Source organism: Castor canadensis, chromosome 15 (genome assembly GCF_047511655.1).
Source record: "Castor canadensis chromosome 15, mCasCan1.hap1v2, whole genome shotgun sequence".
Lineage (NCBI taxonomy): Eukaryota > Metazoa > Chordata > Mammalia > Rodentia > Castoridae > Castor > Castor canadensis.
Genome location: NC_133400.1, coordinates 11,456,023 through 11,469,349, shown reverse-complemented (window position 1 = coordinate 11,469,349; position 13,327 = coordinate 11,456,023). Strand labels below are relative to the sequence as shown.

The window sequence follows — 13,327 nt, the reverse complement described above, 5'->3', positions numbered from 1 at the left end:
TTTCTTTTATTATTCATATGTGCATACAAGGCTTGGTTCATTTCTCCCCCCTGCCCCCACCCCCTCCCTTACCACCCACTCCACCCCTCCCTCTCCCCCCCTCAATACCCAGCAGAAACTATTTTGCCCTTATCTCTAATTTTGTTGTAGAGAGAGTATAAGCAATAATAGGAAGGAACAAGGGGTTTTGCTGGTTGAGATAAGGATAGCTATACAGGGCATTGACTTACATTGATTTCCTGTGAGTGTGTGTTACCTTCTAGGTTAATTCTTTTTGATCTAACCTTTTCTCTAGTACCTGTTCCCCTTTTCCTATTGGCCTCAGTTGCTTTTAAGGTATCTGCTTTAGTTTCTCTGCGTTAAGGGCAACAAATGCTAGCTAGTTTTTTAGGTGTCTTACCTATCCTCACCCCTCCCTTGTGTGCTCTCGCTTTTATCATGTGCTCATAGTCCAATCCCCTTGTTGTGTTTGCTCTTGATCTAATGTCCACATATGAGGGAGAACATACGATTTTTGGTCTTTTGGGCCAGGCTAACCTCACTCAGAATGATGTTCTCCAATTCCATCCATTTACCAGCGAATGATAACATTTCGTTCTTCTTCATGGCTGCATAAAATTCCATTGTGTATAGATACCACATTTTCTTAATCCATTCGTCAGTGCTGGGGCATCTTGGCTGTTTCCATAACTTGGCTATTGTGAATAGTGCCGCAATAAACATGGATGTGCAGGTGCCTCTGGAGTAACAGTCTTTTGGGTATATCCCCAAGAGTGGTATTGCTGGATCAAATGGTAGATCGATGTCCAGCTTTTTAAGTAGCCTCCAAATTTTTTTCCAGAATGGTTGTACTAGTCTACATTCCCACCAACAGTGTAAGAGGGTTCCTTTTTCCCCGCATCCTCGCCAACACCTGTTGTTGGTGGTGTTGCTCATGATGGCTATTCTAACAGGGGTGAGGTGGAATCTTAGTGTGGTTTTAATTTGCATTTCCTTTATTGCTAGAGATGGTGAGCATTTTTTCATGTGTTTTCTGACCATTTGAATTTCTTCTTTTGAGAAAGTTCTGTTTAGTTCACATGCCCATTTCTTTATTGGTTCATTAGTTTTGGGAGAATTTAGTTTTTTAAGTTCCCTGTATATTCTGGTTATCAGTCCTTTGTCTGATGTATAATTGGCAAATATTTTCTCCCACTCTGTGGGTGTTCTCTTCAGTTTAGAGACCATTTCTTTTGATGAACAGAAGCTTTTTAGTTTTATGAGGTCCCATTTATCTATGCTATCTCTTAGTTGCTGTGCTGCTGGGGTTTCATTGAGAAAGTTCTTACCTATACCTACTAACTCCAGAGTATTTCCTACTCTTTCTTGTATCAACTTAAGAGTTTGGGGTCTGATATTAAGATCCTTGATCCATTTTGAGTTAATCTTGGTATAGGGTGATATACATGGATCTAGTTTCAGTTTTTTGCAGACTGCTAACCAGTTTTCCCAGCAGTTTTTGTTGAAGAGGCTGCTATTTCTCCATCGTATATTTTTAGCTCCTTTGTCAAAGATAAGTTGCTCATAGTTGTGTGGCTTCATATCTGGATCCACTATTCTGTTCCACTGGTCTTCATGTCTGTTTTTGTGCCAGTACCATGCTGTTTTTATTGTTATTGCTTTGTAATATAGTTTGAAGTCAGGTATTGTGATACCTCCTGCATTGTTCTTTTGACTGAGTATTGCCTTGGCTATTTGTGGCCTCTTGTGTTTCCATATAAATTTAACAGTAGATTTTTCAATCTCTTTAATGAATGTCATTGGAATTTTGATGGGAATTGCATTAAACATGTAGATTACTTTGGGGAGTATCGACATTTTTACTATGTTGATTCTACCAATCCATGAGCATGGGAGATCTCTCCACTTTCTATAGTCTTCCTCAATCTCTTTCTGCAGAAGTGTATAGTTTTCCTTGTAGAGGTCTTTCACATCTTTTGTTAGGTTTACACCTAGGTATTTGATTTTGTTTGAGGCTATTGTAAATGGAATTGTTTTCATACATTCTTTTTCCGTTTGCTCATTGTTAGTGTATAGAAATGCTAATGATTTTTCTATGTTGATTTTATATCCTGCTACTTTGCTATAGCTATTGATGATGTCTAGAAGCTTCTGAGTAGAGTTTTTTGGGTCTTTAAGGTATAGGATCATGTCATCTGCAAATAGGGATATTTTGACAGTTTCTTTACCTATTTGTATTCCTTTTATTCCTTCTTCTTGCCTAATTGCTCTGGCTAGGAATTCCAATACTATGTTGAATAGGAGTGGAGATAGATAGGTTCTTAAGGTTTTTAAAAAGTAGTTATGTACACACAGACATGCAAATACATGTGTGTGTCTATGAACATGTATATATATGTTCCTAAGATATTTAAAAACTAGTTATGTGCACATAGATAAGCAAATACATATGTGTGTATGCACGTGTATATATAGCTATCTGTATCTCTGCATATGAATGTGTGCGTGTGAAGGGCTTTGGAACACCAAGAGTCATGGAGTCTTGGTTTCCAAGGGCAGATTCACTGCTTTAGCTCACAAACATTATGCTGTCTTGGACAAGCTATCTTGCTTTGGGTTATTGTCTGGTTGTGAGAAGCCTGCACTCCATTTCTGTGATATTTCTAGGTTGACGTTTCTTGTATATACTGAGAAAGATGGTTGTTACTGAGTCTGTTTTCTCTCTGTGTGTGGACTTGTACAAATAATGTACAAGTGCCATAGACTAGGCACTGTCCTGGGTGCTGTAGACACCATAGTAAAGAAAAGAGACAAAACAATGTGGCATTTGAGCAAAAACTCTAAGGATGAGAAGGAAAGAAGAATGTTCCAGATAAAGAGAAAATCAAGAAAGGGTTGAACCAACCAAAGTAAAGTATACCCACAGTGGGGATACATTGAGACACCCCTCTGAACAATGACTTAAATATTAATAACTAAACACAGGACTGTAAAATAGGTACAGTGTATGTGTGGGTACTACTGGGAGGGGGGAGGATGAATAAAGGAGATGAAGGTGAGGGTGTATGGTTGAGGGACTTCATATACTTACAAGAAATAGAACAAAGAACCTCTTGCAATTGCTTTAAATGGGGTGGGGAGGGGTAGAGGAGAGACATGGGGCTCATCTAACCAATACACAATAGAAGCCTATTTGGAATTTTCACAATGAATCCCCCCATACAATGAATATACCCTAATAAAAATTTTTAAAAAAGAGAAAATAAATTGCACAGGCCTTGAGGTAGGAACATGCCTGGTATGTTTGAGAAAAAACTAGTAAGAAGGTCACTGGTTGGGGTAAAGGAAGGGTTGAGAAGCAAATGATGAAGTCAGAGACTGAAAGATGGGGAAAGTAAAAAAAGAAAGAGCCAGGCATAGTGGTGCACACTGTAATCCCAGCACCAGGGAGGTTGAGGCAATATAGTTCAAGTTTGAGGCCAGTCTGGGTTATAGAGCCAGATCCTGTTTGAGAGAGAAAAAGAATGAGAGAAAGAGAGAGCCAGAGAGGGAGGGAGAGAGAGAGAGAGAGAGAGAGAGAGAGAGAGAGAGAGAGAGAGAGAGAGAGAATGTGGGATTTTCCTCTAGGTCAATTGGGAGTCACGGGGCAGGGTTAGGCGTGACATGGTCTGACTTTGTTTTAAGTGAATTACTAGCTTCTTGGTGGCTGGCAAGAAAGTAGGGAGATTAAGAAGCTATAGTGGCAATCCTGGAAAGAGAGGCTGATGACGAGGTGTTAGAGAAAAAGGAATTGAACTCAGAACCTCACACTTGTGCTCTGTCACCTGAGCCACACTCTCCAATCATTTTGCTTTTAGTTTATGGCCAACCTTGGTCTGTGATCTTCCTACCTCTGCCCCCCGAGAAGCTGAGATGACAGATGTGCACCACCATGCCTGGACAGATTCTTGATTTATTTAGAAAAAACAGAGTTACTTGGGTCACTAATGGTTTGGATGTGGGCTACAGAGGGAGAGAAACTGGAAGGAAGAGATTTTAAGAAAGAGCATGTATGGGAGAAAGAAAGAGCTTGGATTTTGGGGAGTATATACATTCAATTTTGGACACAGAAAGGTTGAGATGCCTAGTTGCAATCTAAGTAGAAATGTTGAATAGGAAGATTTTTTTTTTAAATTGGAATCTCACTAGTTTCCCAGGTTGGTCTTGAGCTTCTGGCCTCAAGTGATCTCCCTGCCTCAGACTCCTGAGTAGCTGGGACTACAGGCAGGTATACCACCATGCCTGGCTAGACATCTAGAGTTTTGAGTGGAAGTAGGGAATTATCAGAATTCATGTATTATTAAAGCCACGAGATCTCCAAGAAGTGGTTGTATATCTATGTACTGAAGATGTTGTCCTTGAATCAAACCTGGCGACCTACAGTGTTCAAGAGGTCAAAGATTTCACACCCCAGTGCCTCAGAAAAAAAAAAAAGTTAAAAAAGAGGTCAGAGACGGGGAGGAAGAGCAAAGCATATGGGAATGAGTGATGAGTGAAGGAGCAGGGACAGGGCAGTGGGCATTCTGGAAGCCAAGGGTCAAAGGTTGCTGACCAGTAGAGGAGAAAACTGACTGGGGATGAAATACTTTACCTTCTTCTGACTTGCAAATCCTAGAATGTCTGGACTCTCTGATCTCCTTTATTCTTCCTGCAAATGAAGATGCTTTTCAGAAATGTTCTCTCTTGAAATATCTTGTCAAATCCATCTAATATGAAGCAATTTGTGCTATTAGCATTCTGTTTTCCAGTTATTTCAGTGAGTGGCGATATGATACGTGAACTGTCTTCAGTTATCAGACATGATTGCTGATCAAATATTTTGCTACGTCATAGCGTGACTTGCCATCTTTTGGGTCTGTACTATAACTGTCCTTACTAGTCATTCTTCAAGCTACTGTTGCCCTGTGATTTTGTTTTTTAGATAGGGTTAACCCATGCAGCCCAGGCCAGCCTCGAACTCGTCACCCTCCTGTACTCAGCCTGAGTGCTGAGATTACACATGTGCACCAGCATGCCTGGTTATGATTTAGACGTTCAGGTTTTTGTTGGGGTTGAGTACCAGTGGTTAGGTTCTTCCATTGGGAAGTTATACACGCTCATTCCAAGAAAAGCCAGATGGTCAATTCCAATTTCCAAGAGTTGCCAATAGCTTAAAGTCCTCCTGGGAACCAGTTTTAATTTTATCTTTACAATCACAAATCAGTGTAAAACCATATGGATTTACTTTTTTAATCTTCTTCCATGATATCAAGATGATTTTCTTGAAGAAAGGTTGTACCTTTCTTCTGGGTATAGTTGAGGCTTTAAAGATAGACTAGCTAGCCTGTGATGAGTAGGTAACGTTTTCAGTAAAACTTTGGTAATCTTCTTTAAGGGAGAAAATTTTATAGTTTGAATTCTGCCTAAAGCAGTTCATTTTGTTAGCAGAACCTAAAAGCAAAACCATAGGGACCCTCTCCCAGGCCCCTGCTGAGCTGCAGTGAGGCCTTTCCAAGCTTCTCCTTGGTTGTTCCTGCTTTATTTTTCACAAGCTTGTATTGAAACAGCACCTGCCAGGTTGGGGGGTGTGGCTCAAGTGGTAGACAGCTTGTAAAAGGCCGTGGGTTCAATCCCTGGGACTGCAAAAATCAAATCAAGCCAATCCAAAACCAAAACCAAACTAAACTAAAACAAAACAAAAACCCAGAAACAAATAAACAAACAAAATCCCTAGTACCTGGCAACTATTTCACCTCTCTTTTCTCTAATATCCTTTTGGTTATTCCAGCAGACTAACTTGTTTTCTTCTAGTACTTTAGTGACACTTGACAATATTATAAAGCAGACACTTCACCCTCGATGCAAACAGACTTACCCATAGTTTCTTTGGCACCCCCGAGAACAATTTATTTTGCCATTAGTGAAATGTCTAAATTTTAGTGTTAGTCAAGGGAACTCTGTCTTTGCTAGAGGAAGACCGTCTTAGCTTGTTTAGGCTACTATAAGAAAGTCCCTCTCACTGGAGAGTTTGTCACCAGGAAAAATTTCTTTCTCACAATCTTGGAGGCTAAGGTCCGAAATCAGGATGCCAGCATAGTGGGTCTGGTGAGGATCTTTTCTGGGTTGCAGACAGCTGTCTTCTCATTGGGCCCTCACATGGTAGAGAGAGGGAGAAAGCTCTCTGGTCCCATTTATAAGGGCACTGTTATCCTTATATCAGTGAGGGTTCTGATCTCATGACCTAATTCCTAGCCAGAGGCCCTATGTTCTAATACCAACATTTTGGAGGTTAGAATTCCAGCATAGGAGTTTTTGGGAGGACACAAACATTTAGTGTATTGCAAAGAGGAGTGGACAGGGTGACTGCCCCCATTGAAAAAAAACCTCAGTATTTTATTTGATTTAATTCCTACTGTGTATTTGATTTTTCTTCAGTTAAAAGTGAAATGTGATTTATCTGTCTTTTGTTTTTTAATTTTATTATCATATTGTTGTACTGGGAGTACATTGTGACATTTACAAATGTTCTTACCATATATCATAGTTGAATTCACCTCCTCCATCATTCTTCTTTAACCCCTCTCCCCCCCATTCCTGGAATAGTTTCAATGGTCTCATTTTTCCATTTTTCCATATGAGTACATAATATTCCCATGTGGGGTTTGAACTCAGACTTGTGCTTGCTAGGCAGGTGCTCTACCACTTGAACCACATCTTCACCTCCTGCTTGTGCATTTGTATAGAGATGAGGAAAAATCAGTGCAAATAAAAGTGGTAAGAAAAATTGTTTTGGAGGTGTACAAGTCTATGAAAACTAATTTCCTTGTTATTTCTGTGTGATGGTATGTTTACAAGTTTTATAGATTCTCCCTCATTTACCTCTCTCACAGTAAATAGGGAGTGTACATTATTTTTATTTTACAAACAAGTAAATAGACAAGCAAAAAAATTAAGCCTTGGCTAGGTGCTGATGGCTCACACCTGTAATCCTAGCTACTTGGGACGCTGGGATCAGGAGGATTGATAGTTCAAGACCCCCATTTCCAAAATAACCAGAGAAAATGGACTGGAAATGTGGGTTCTGCTTTGCAAACCTGAAGCCCTGAGTTCAAACCCCAGTCCCACCAAAAAAAAAAAAAAATCCAGCCTCACTAACATTTACACAGTTAGCCTCTGACAAGACTGGAATTAAAGCCCGTGCTATCAGGTTTTCTTGTGTGATCTTCCCACAAGCAATTTCCTGGATAATAGGAAAAGAGTATCACCTTTTTTTTTTATAACATAACCTGAAATTTATTTTATCATATTTGTTTAATATGATACCAAGAAGAGCAGATGAGGCTGTTGGAGCAGAGCCATGGATTTCCTGTGTGTCTTCAGTATTTAAGGTTCCTTTTGTGTACTTGCCCATGGGGCATCTTGCAGTGATTCATCAGTGGACTCCTCAAATATACTCCCAACACCAAACGTGGACTCTCTTGATCAATTGGCAGGTTTGCTCTACCATCTTTTTAAAATTTTAATTTTACTTTTTTATGTGTGTGTGGAACTGGAGCTTGAACTCAGGGCCTACACCTGGAGCTACTCCACCAGCTTTTTTTTGTGATTTTTTTTTTTCCCTAGATAGGGCTTTGCAAACTATTTGCCTGGGCTGGCTTTGAACTGTGATCTTCCTGATCTCTGCCTCCTGAGTAGCTAGGATTACAGTGTGAGCCACCGGCGCCCAGCTGCTTTACCATCTAGAATGACATTGTTTCAGTATTTTACTCATTTGACTTGTTCTGAGACCAAGCGTACACTTCATTCTCTCTTGTCTTTTCCTTTTGTCAATCAGACTTGGAGTTTTGGAATAAACAGTTTGATAGGAATGCATCAAAAGCCACTATTCACCCACACTGTGAGGACTGGATTATTATTTTATTCTATTTTTTGGCAGTACTGGGGTTTGAACTCAGGACCTCATGCTTGCCAGGCAGGCACTCTACCACTTGAGCCACACTTCTAGCCCTGTGATTAATATCTTGCCTAAAGCAATGTCAAAATAAATCTTTTACATGATCCCATGAATGGCCTTTCTATATAAGAACAAACCAAATAACTCTGCTATCAATTTCTCTGTACTAGAGACCCTGCTGAAACAATAAAATTTTCTGAAAAGCTGTAAATTAGAATTCAAGGTTAAATGTATCATTCATTAGAAAATTGAACTTCAAATTTTAAATAAAATCAAGATTTAATTTAAAAGCTGACTTAAAGGACACATGTAAAATATACTGGACTAGAATTAAAAAGAGGTCAACATGACCTTCACTCTCAGGTATAATGTAATGAACCTCAGCAGGCAAGTGTGCCCACCATGAAATAAAATGCCTAATAAAATAAAATCGAGGGTTTTAGCTATGGGGTAACACAGATTAGATGAGAAGAGAGGAGAGGAGAGAACATATCAGAGATGAGGTTTTGATTAATGCTTTTCTTTTAATTTGAGGGAGGGATATTTACTGATTTGGAGTGTGAAGTGAAACCCTGCACAGGAAGAGATCCTGTCTTGGGGGAAAAGAGTGACCAGCAGTAAGTTTTTCCTGGGTATGCAGTGCTGGTATAACAATAAATATGGCCAGCTATTTTTCTACGGAAATTTTGCACTGGTCTTGAGAGATGATAGAAGCAGAGAATCTAGGGCAAAACATTTGGAGAGGAAGTATGAAACATCCTACAGTCTTGAGGTACACGAGAATAAGGACTTATTTGGGAGAAAACACAAATCTTTCTAGGAGATTTCTTTTGGGGGAAGAATTTGAAACTATTAGTGTTGGGAGAACTTATCAGGACTGAGGGCACAGAGCCCCGTCGAAGAGCCCAGTCAGGTTATCAATGCAAAGCTTGGAAACCTGACCCTCAGGAGTACAGGTGAACCAGAGTTAGGAAGTCTTAGTCAAACTGCAACTAAGTCCAGCCTAGACCAATTTATTTTATTTTATTTTATTATTATTCATATGTGCATACAATGCTTGGGTCATTTCTCCCCCCCGCCCCCACCCCCTCCCTTACCACCCACTCCGCCCCCTCCCTCTCCCCCCACCCCCTCAATACCCAGCAGAAACTATTTTGCCCTTATCTCTAATTTTGTTGAAGAGAGAGTATAAGCAATAATAGGAAGGATCATAGGTTTTTGCTAGTTGAGATAAGGATAGCTATACAGGGAGCTGACTCACATTAATTTCCTGTGCATGTGTGTTACCTTCTAGGTTAATTCTTCTTAATCTAACCTTTTCTCTAGTTCCTGGTCCTCTTCTCCTATTGGCCTCAGTTGCTTTTAAGGTATCTGCTTTAGTTTCTCTGTGTTGAGGGCAACAAATGCTAGCTAATTTTTTAGGTGCAGCCTAGACCAATTTACAATTGGTTTACCCATCAATTACCTTATCAGGAAAAGGAAATCTGTTTATAGTAGGAGATAAATTATGGGATTCTTTTATAACTAATATTCAATATGCAATAAAAATTCATATGCACAAAAAGGCAATCAAATATGACCTACTAATCCAGGTGTGATGGCGTGTGCCTGTAGTCCTAGCTACTTGGGAGGTTGATACAGGAAGATCTCTTGAGTCCATGAATTCAAGACGAGTGTAGCCCCATCTAAAAAAAAAAAAGACTTATTATGAAGAGAAAATGTTGAGGAGAAGTTCAGACTTAGAAATGATCCAGATTTGAACTAAGTGTAAAATAACTATTAAAACTATGTTCAAGAAAGAGAAGGACCCATGGACAGAGTAGATGAAAGAATGTACTATGAAGTGATATTGATAAAAAAGAATTCAGTGGTTATTATAAAACCAAGAGATACAACATTTGAAATTAAATGTGCAGTGGAGAATCTTAACAGCAGATTGGAGAGCAAAATACAGGAATAAAGAAAACACCAAAATAACCCCCAAACGGGAAAAATCAACATGAAAAACAATGATAATACAAAACCAGAACAAAGCATACGAGGATTGTGAGGCATGGCCAGAAGGTCTAACTTGTAGATACTGAGGTCCTGAAGGGACGAGGGGAGCCAGAAGCAATATTTGAAAAGATAAAGAACGAGAACTTTAAAAAACATCAATCCAATTCCAAGCAGCTTGGGAACTTCTAAGCTGAATAAAATCAGAGAAAAGTGACCATGGACATATAATAGTAACACTGCTGAAACCCGAAGTCTAATTAGAAAAATAAGCACTGTAGGAAAAAGAGTCAAGTCAGAAGTCACAGAAGAAGGACCCTTCAAAGGGACAGAATGTGACCCACAGCCAACTTCTCAACAGACGTGAAGGATGTGAAAAGGCAGTGGAATGATAACTCTGAATGTTCAAGAAAATTCCTGCCAGCCTAGAATCCATACACTCCTGTGAAAATTTCCCTAAAAAACGAAGACAAATGAGGATTGAGAGTATTTGTTGTAAATGAAATACATAATTAAGAAAATTCTACAGGCAGAAGGAGATGATCCTAGATGGAAAGAACCCAGGAAGGGAAGAATAGTGGTTGGTAGGAACAATGTAGGTAATCATAAACCTGATAGCTTATAGATTTGAAGTTATTGCTCACAGCAAAATAAAGGAAGGAGAATAAAGTAAGCTGCAGTGCTCTAAAGTACTAGAAAAAATGCTGATTTGCATTACACAGTACTAAGGAAAGTAGAAGCATTTGAGCTCCAGGCATAATTGATTAAAACAGTCACAGAATATTTTCTGTGAAATGACTAGAAATAAAAGAATAGAGTAATAAAGTAGTTTAATTAATTCAAAAGAAGATACTAGAAGAGTAAAACAGGAACACAAAATGAGATAAATAGAAAATGAACAGTCAGATGGCAGCTCTGAGCCCCAGCCGTTTATGAACCAATGCACACTAGAACCCAGGTCCCAGCCCAGCTCCAAACATGAAGCATTAAGATGTGTCTGCTAATGAGAATATAGACATTTCAAATTGATTTGCATATGTGAAAATATGCTTCAAGATAATTATTTTGGACCCTAAAATTTCACTTCACAAGGCATATGCAAAACATAGAGAATTCTTTTTAACAGGGTAGATATGAGATTTATGTCATAACAGATGTTGGGGGAAGCAGCTTCTTGTTAAGTTTGAACTTCATCTTTGTAAGTTGTGAGATTTTTAGAGGCTGAGGTGACAAATACAACAATGTTTGTATTATCTTCTGCATCCTGAACTAGATCCCGCATCATCAGTTCCATTGACCCTCCCCCCTTCCTTCCCCTCCCCCCTTCCCTCCTTCTCTCCTTCCCTCCCTATTGTTCTAGAACAATGATTCTAATTTTGTATGTGGGAAAACTGAGGTCCAGATAGTTTAAGAAGGGTTGAGGATGCAGCTCAGTGGTAGAACGCTTGACTAGCATGTAGGAGGTCCTGGGTTTCATCCCCAGAACCTCAAACAAACAAACAAACAGCTCAAGCAACAAAACAAAGCAAAACCACAGATAGTTTAAGAGGGATGTGATAGGGATGAAAGATAGAACCCAGGTGCTGTGAACCCTGTGCAACGCCCATGTCTTACATAAGTATGGACAACTACTTCAACAGGCGACTCAGGAAGTCTTAAGCCAGAGTTTAAACTTCATTGTGCAGACAGACCAGGCCTTTGTTGGTTTTTTTTGTTGCTTTGCTTTTGGTGGCACAGGGGTTTGAACTCAGGGCCTCATGCTTGCTAAGTGGGTACTCTTACCACTCCACCCTTTGGAAGAAGAGGAATTTACCAAGTTTGGTCTTTTCCTGGCAGTGACGTCAAAGCTACTGCTTGCAGCCACTAGAGGCAGCACTGTTCTCCTCTGGAACTTGGGCTAATGATGGGCAGTGAAGTTGAGATGGGAGGAGGCTTGGGAGTGTAGATTTGGGCTTCTGAATGCTGATTATGTTGCCTCGGCATCTGTTGTGAATACAAGGTCTTTCTCGTACCAGAAGCAGGGCTTGGTCCCCTTGGCACAATTTCCAGTTCTCACCTCACTCAAATGGGTCAAGCCGGTGGCCAGAAACAAGAACTCAGAGGCCTCTCTCCTGAGCAGACTGGGCTTTCTCTCTCCTGCAGCTTCGTTTGGATGGACCATTCAGGCATTTGCCCATGAACTTAATCCCTTGCATGTGTAGTTATTTGCTAAACCACCTCCCTGCCTGGTTCTTCATTCTTGTCACCCTTGACCCAGAGGAGTGTCTCCCCATTCACTGTGCCCTCCTTCTCTGGATCTGTAAATCAAAATCTTTGAACTTGCTTACTGTTTTGAGGGGGTGTTGAGTCGCACCTTCCATCTGAAGACCTAGGGGCTGTCTTAGGTGGGTGTTCCCCAGATGCTGGGGAGAGCATATATATGGTCAGGATCTCAGGCTGTGCAAACTGGACACAGGTCAGACAATTGCCACAAGGTCGCTGTTATAAACAAGCTTCATGTAAGGGACCCTTGCTCCCTCTTAGACCATCATTGGTTAAAAGAAGTATCGTGTGAAAAGCAGACTATAAACTTCCACGTCCAGACTCTCTTCGCTTCCCAGGCTGCTGGCTGCTCTGGTACTGGGACCCCAGTTTCACCGTGGGGCTCTCAAAACACAAGGTTTCACAATGAAGTATTTATATTTCTAGGGACTCCCAGAAGGCAACTGGGCTAATTCATACACTGTAATTCACCAAACAATTCTAAGGTGGAATTTTCTAATAAACTGTGGAGAGTTCTTAATTAGTAATTAGGAAATGATTATACCTTGTAAAAACCACATTTCTTTGATTATATTGATGTGACTATGCAATTACATTTCAAATTAGTTTAAACAATGTTTAATGCAGGAGTTCTAATTCTGGTCTCAGCTGCCGGATAACTTAGGCAGGACAGGTGGAGGGTCGTGCTCAGTGTGGTCATGTGTTGCTCGTCCTGACAGGGCTTCTCACCTGTTCCACTGCTCTTTGCAACACGTCAGATGTCTGTGACAGCTCCACTCCACACTGCAGTGTTCACATTGCACACAGCTCATTTTTGATTATTACTTGATTTGATTATTACAAGATCTTCCATTTTTACTGAATTATGTCACTTTTATATTTACCATTATCTTATTAAACATAATTTAATATTATTTTATATAATTTAGCATTGTAGTAATTTTACATTTCAACACTATACAGTAACATCGAATAGTGTTATTTAATAAGAACATCCCGTGGCACTCAGAAAGTGCCTCTAATACACATTTTACACTGATCAGACTAAGAAGAAGAATTCAACACTACTACTACGAATAAAGTAATTGCTCTGAAATG

The 13,327-nt window shown here is 39.9% G+C and overlaps 1 non-coding gene across 1 annotated transcript; it reads right to left on the bottom strand.

Moving 5' to 3' along the window:
• Positions 1-7,948: 7,948 nt before the first annotated feature.
• Trnaa-ggc (transfer RNA alanine (anticodon GGC)) lies at positions 7,949-8,025 on the bottom strand. The gene has a single exon. It is a non-coding gene; the product is annotated as a tRNA-Ala (tRNA).
• Between the last annotated feature and the right edge of the window lie 5,302 nt (positions 8,026-13,327).